Below are 6,729 nucleotides of genomic sequence, written 5' to 3' on the forward strand. Positions count from 1 at the left end.
TTGTGAGGTTGAGCTTTTATAAAAGCTCTTAATTATTTCATATCCCTGTTAAGGGTGGTTTATATCGAGATAAACTTGATGAAATAACCTATATAAGTGAGATGGGTTAGCCGCCTTCTATGAAAAATGTTGGGCCATTTTTCTAGCACACTTACTAGAATCCTGAGGTAAGATGGCCAAATATATACTTTTGTATATATATATATCTTACACATCGAGGACTCAGGTGGATGAAGGGGTTAGTTGTGTGTTATAAGTTTACTCCCATCTTAGAAAGTTCCAGACTAGTTTCACTTATCTAAGAGAATGATTGCTCATTATCACTATGTACTAGTTCCAGATACGTTCACTAGTGCTTAAGCAACTAATCTCGCTATTGCTCTTCTGGAAATTTGCTTTCGAGTTTCAGAAGAATTCTTTCGCATTAGTGGGGGAATGTTGGTAATGCTCAATCCCACATAGTATTGGAAATACTATTGGGAATGGGTATTTATGGTTTGGATTTCCCACTTCCTTGTTGAGTGAAAGAGAACAAGGGGGACTCTCGCGCACCGCCGCTGCCGCCGTTCGTCTCGTCTCAGCTCGACTCGGTTCGGCTCGTCGTCGTGGTAATACGTGTCTTCGATACGTCCGCGTGGATACTATCTTTTTAGAGAAAATTCTTGAGGAATTTCTTGTTGAAAGAAACAAATGGAAAAATGTGAAAGATTTCAACTGATATTTATAGGCTGCTGAGGACTGTTTAAATTTAAATGATAATAACTGGTTTATGAGAGTTATCAGAAATTAAACAGCTTTTCCTAAATTAAATCAAAAACGTTAAGATGTATCTGGACTGATTTTCAGCTTTGTATAAAGGGGACAAGCTATTAATATTAGGAGTTACAGGAGTTATTTGATTTAATTCCAGGGGTTACATGATATAATTTCGGGAGTTATAACAGCTGAATAATAGTGCAATGAACCTGGACTATTTCTTAGTCAGGTTCATCATCTAGACATTTCAACTGTTACAAAGAAGATATTTAATCCTGAAATTTTATAGACGGTTTTAACCCTATTTCTAGCCTATAAATAGAGAGCTATATTCAGCTTCTCAACTCACTCTCAACATTTCAGAATTCACTCTCCAAGTGTTTTCTAAAGTTCTCTCTGTGTGTTTTCCGATCAGAAGTGCAATACCATCAACAGTCCACTCCAGTTTCGGGTGTACGAAATTCGGAGCAACCGTGTTAACCTCAGGGGACGGTCCGCCTGCTGCAGCGATTACACACATTGGTACGAATTCGTTTCTAAGGCAGTGGTTATACCACGACACGGTTTACCAATTTATTCTTTTTTAATTACTGTTTATCTTTCCTGTCAGTGCTAACGGTGTGGTTTTGCAATCTATTTTACCAACAATTTAGAAATGAATTCAAATATACTGCAATCATGTCAACACCTTTGAGCAAATTGATACCTGATCTTTCTAAGCTCGATGCACTTGATGGAAAGAATTATAAAAGGTGGTCCCAAAGAATCCTGATATTCTTCGAGTAACTTGATCTTGACTACGTGTTGCTCAAGCCACCACCTACCATGCTGCCAACCCCAGCTATCGGTAATGATGCTGATGCGGTCCTCAATGATGATGCCCTAGCAACTGCCGCTGCTGCACTCGCTACCTACGAGAAGTACGAGAAAGACAACAAAACGGTGCGAGGACATCTGCTCATTCACATATCAAATAAATTATTTGATATGTTCCTTAGAGAAATGAGTGCCAAGGCAATATGGGATACTATCGATAAAAAGTATGGTACGGACGATGCTGGCATCAAGAAGTATGTTGTCGGCGAATGGCTCAAATTCCAGATGACAAGCCGATAATGGATCAAATCCATGACTATACGCTGACATCATCGCCGAATGAATGCAAATGTACAAGGTGCTGCAAGCCAATGTTCTCATTGAGAAGCTGCCCAAGTCCTGGTCTGACTATTGCAACTCTCTTAAGCATAAGAAGAGAGAAATTTCGCTTGAAGAGCTCGTGTGCCATATGAAGATTAAAGAAGCCAACCGTTTAAAAGATAAGCTTATTAATTATATGAGTAATTTATATTTTAGAGCTAACTTGGTTGAGTCTAAATTTAAGAAGATCATGAAACGTGGGAATCAAGACAAGAAGACGAAACCTCAGAAGGATACCAACTTCAAGAAGTCAGGAGAGGCCAAACCTGAAGGAAAGACGCTCAAGTGCTATGTCTGCGGTTTACCCTACCACAGAGCTTACCAATGCCAACACCGCTCAGACCGTCAGAATAAAAACAAGCCACAGATGCACGTTATAGAAGAAGATGATGAGATCATTGATGCGGTGGTCTTAGAAGTCAATCTGGTGGAAAACAATTCGGAATGGGTTGTTGAAATTGGTGCTTCAAAGCATTTTTTCGGAAGGAATGAGTTTTTCACCGAATTCGAGGATAGGAACGTAGGTGAACGTGTGTACATAGGGAACTCTAGCAGCTCTGAAGTTCTAGGCAAAGGCAAGGTTTTACTCAAGCTGACCTCTGGTAAAACTCTGGCTTTAAATAATGTTTTGTATATACCTGCCTTGCGTAGAAATTTGATAAGTGGTGGGCTTCTGAATAAGGCAGGCATTAAGTTAGTTTTTGAGGCAGATAAACTTGTACTTTCCCGAAATGGTGATTATGTTGGGAAAGGGTTTTTAAACAATGGTTTATTTGTCATAGAAACTCAATTTAATGAAAATAAAGCTACCACTTATGCTTATATTGTTGAATCCATTGATATGTGGCATGCTAGATTAGGACACGTGAATATTCATTCTTTAAATAAATAAATAAATATGAATGTTCTGCCTAAACTAGACACAACTAGCTTTAATAAATGTGAGATTTGTGTAGAAGCTAAGCATACTATACCTCACTTTAAGACTGTTTCTAATAGAAAGACTGAGTTGTTAGAACTTATTCAAACTGATCTAGCAGATTTTAGAAACACTAAAAGTAAAGGAGGAAAACACTACTACATAACTTTTGTAGATGATTATTCAAGCTATACAAAAAGTTTATCTCCTAAGGACTAAAGATGAAGCTGAAAACTTCTTTCTTATCTATAAGGCAGAAGTTGAAAACCAGTTAGATAGGAGAATCAAACGGGTTAGATCTGATAGAGGTGATGAATATGGATCTAATTTCTTAAAAGATATTTGTGAAAAGAATGGCATAATTCATGAAACTTCAGTCCCCTATTTTCCTCAATAGAATGGTATAGCCGAAAGAAAAAAATAGAACTTTAAAAGAGATGATGAATTCTTTACTAATAAGTTCAGGGTTATCTGATAATATGTGGTAGGAAGCCATTCTATCGTCAACTCATATCTTGAACCAAGTTCCTCATAAGAAATTAGATTCTACCCCATATGAATTGTGGAAATGATACGCTCCTAATTTACAATACCTGAAAGTGTGGGGGTGTCTGGCTAAAGTGGGGTTACCAGACTTTAAGAAGTCCACCATCGGACATAAAATCGTTGATGCAGTGTTTATAGGGTATGCTACGAATAATGTTGCATACAGATTCATGCTTTTACAAGATTATTCTATTTGTGAGTCAAGGGATGTTGTTTTCTTTGAAAATACTTTTCCTTTAAAGGAACCGAGAATAAATATTGAAACACAAATAGAATATATTTCATCAACTTCTTCTAGTAATCCTACTAGGTCTTCTGAACAAATTGATTTTGAGGCTAGAAGAAGTAAAAGGCAAAGAGTTGAAACCTCTTTTGGACCAGACTTTATTACTTCCTTTATTTCTGAGATAAATGATTTAGACTTCATTTCAGATCCTATAGCTCAAATTTTTCTATTAGATGAGGATCCTAAAACTTTTGAAGAAGCTATAAGATCTATCGATGCTAGTTTTTGGAAAAGCGCTGTTAATGATGAACTAGAATCGATAATGTCTAATCATACTTGGGAATTAGTTGACTTGCCTAAGGGATTCAAACCAATCTCCAACAAATGGGTCTTCCGAAAGAAACTAAGGCCAGATGGTTCGATTCAGCGGTACAAGGCAAGGTTAGTCGTCAAAGGGTTCACTCAAAGGTTTGGTTTAAACTACTTTGATATATACTCTCCCGTTACAAAAACCTCAATGATTCGTGCATTATTTGCACTAGCCTCTATTCATAAGTTACAGGTACATCAAATGGATGTTAAGACTGCTTTCTTGAAAGAAGATCTAGATGAGGAGATTTACATGGAGCAACCACTAGGTTTTGAAGCACCTGGTATGGAAGGCAAACTCTGTAGACTCAAAAAGTCATTTTATGGACTTAAGCAGGCTCCTAAACAGTGGTATGAGAAATTTCATAAAACTATTCTTAGTTTTAGTTTTGTTATGAATGGTTCAGATGCTTGTGTGTATTCAAAAATGTTTGACACTGAATGTGTTATCATAAGTCTTTATGTTGATGACATATTGATTTTCAGTTCTAACTTTGAGTCTATTAACAAAGCTAAAAATTTCTTGTCCACTAAGTTTGAGATGAGAGATTTGGGAGAAGTAGATGTAATCTTAGGAGTCAAAGTTACCAAAACTGAGAAGGGATTTTCTTTATGTCAAGCACATTATATAGAGAAAGTGCTAAAGAAATTTGGCAGTTTTGATGTCGTCCATGTTCGAACTCCTTATGACCCTAGCATACATCTAGTTAAGAATAAAGGAAGTAGTGTTTCCCAAATTGAATATGCTAAATTAATTGGGAGCTTAATGTTCTTAATGAACTATACTCGGCCTGATCTTGCTTATGCTGTGAGTAGACTGAGTAGATATACTCATAATCCGAGTGGTGAACACTGGATTACTCTTAAACGCTTACTGAAGTATTTTAAGGGTACTTTGGATTGGAAACTTGAGTTTGTTAGCTTTCTTGCGGTACTAGAAGGATATTGTGATGCCAACTGGGTTTCTGATAATGATGAGGTAAGTTCTACGAGCGGGTATGTTTTTACTTTGGGTGAAGCAGCAATCTCGTGGAAATCATCAAAGCAGACTTGTATTGCTCGTTCTACCATGGAGTCAGAGTTTATAGCTCTTGACCTAGCTGGGTAAGAAGACGAGTGGCTCAGAAGCTTGTTAGCAGATATTCCATTGTGGGGAAGATCGACTCCTCCAGTTTCATTGTTGTGTGATTCACAAGTTGCGATATGTGTGGTTAAGAACCAAGCTTACAATGGTAAGAAAAGACACATTCGCATAAGACATGAATCAGTTAGACACTTAATAAAGAATGGAGTGCTCTCTTTAGAGTATGTGACGTCATAAAGGAACCTAGCAGATCCGCTTACCAAAGGGTTAAGTCGGAAGCTGGTCCTAGATTCGTCGAGTGGGATGGGTCTCAAGCCCATTGGTTGAGGAATTCATGGTGGATACCCAACTTAGTTATCTATGTTCCATGTGGTCAAACACAACCATGGAAAGACTCATAGTGCACATTCCTACTTCCTATACCTATGACGAATAATGTGCATGCCCAAGATGAGCTTAAGTGCTCTTAATAAATTCATAGCCCAGGCTTTAGGTGGTCTTAGTGAGAAAGACTTGATGAATTTACCGATTTTGGCTGAATATATATTCTTAATAAGTTCATAACCCAATTTGAGTGGGTATTCCTAAGTGAAAAGGAAATAATGAACTTACCAACAGAAAGGTTGAGTTTGTTAAACTCTTAATAAATTCAAATCCAAGTATTTGGATGGTTCTAGTGAGAATGACTTATTGAATTTACCGATAAATGAGGTTGAATATTTATTCTTAATGACTTCTTAGCCCAGAGTTTGGGTGGTTCATTTATAATGAACTTGAAGAAAATCACCATACCCTTTGTGAGGTTGAGCTTTTATAAAAGCTCTTAATTATTTCATATCCATGTTAAGGGTGGTTTATATCGAGATAAACTTGATGAAATAACCTATATAAGTGAGAAGGGTTAGCCGCCTTCTATGAAAAATGTTGGACCATTTTTCTAGCACACTTACTAGAATCCTGAGGTAAGATGGCCAAATATATACTTTTGTATATATATATCTTATACATCGAGGACTCAGGTGGATGAAGGGGTTAGTTGTGTGTTATGAGTTTACCCCCATCTTAGAAAGTTCTAGACTAGTTTCACTTATCTAAGAGAAGGATTGCTCATTATCACTATATACTAGATCCAGATACGTTCACTAGTGCTTAAGCAACTAATCTCGCTATTGCTCTTCTGGAAAGTTTGTTTTCGAGTTTCAGAAGAATTCTTTTGCATTAGTGGGGGAATATTGGTAATGCTCAATCCCACATAGTATTGAAAATACTATTGGGAATGGGTATTTATGGTTTGGATTTTCCACTTCCTTGTTGAGTGAAAGAGAACAAGGGAGACTCTCGCGCACCGCCGCTGCCGTCGTCCGTCTCGTCTCGGCACGGCACGGCTCGGCATGGCACGGCTCGGCTCATGGTCGTGGTCGTGGTAATACGTGTCTTTGACACGTCCGCGCGGATACTATCTTTTTAGAGAAAATTCTTGAGGAATTTCTCTTTGAAAGAAACAAATGGAAAAATGTGAAAGATTCCAACTTTGTACAAAGGGGACAAGCTGTTAATATCAGGAGTTACAGGAGTTATTTGATTTAATTCCAGGGGTTACATGATATAATTTCGGGAGTTACATGATATAAT

This window comes from Hibiscus syriacus, unplaced genomic scaffold (assembly GCF_006381635.1).
Source record: "Hibiscus syriacus cultivar Baekdansim isolate YM2019G1 unplaced genomic scaffold, ASM638163v2 tig00110893_pilon, whole genome shotgun sequence".
Taxonomy (NCBI): domain Eukaryota; kingdom Viridiplantae; phylum Streptophyta; class Magnoliopsida; order Malvales; family Malvaceae; genus Hibiscus; species Hibiscus syriacus.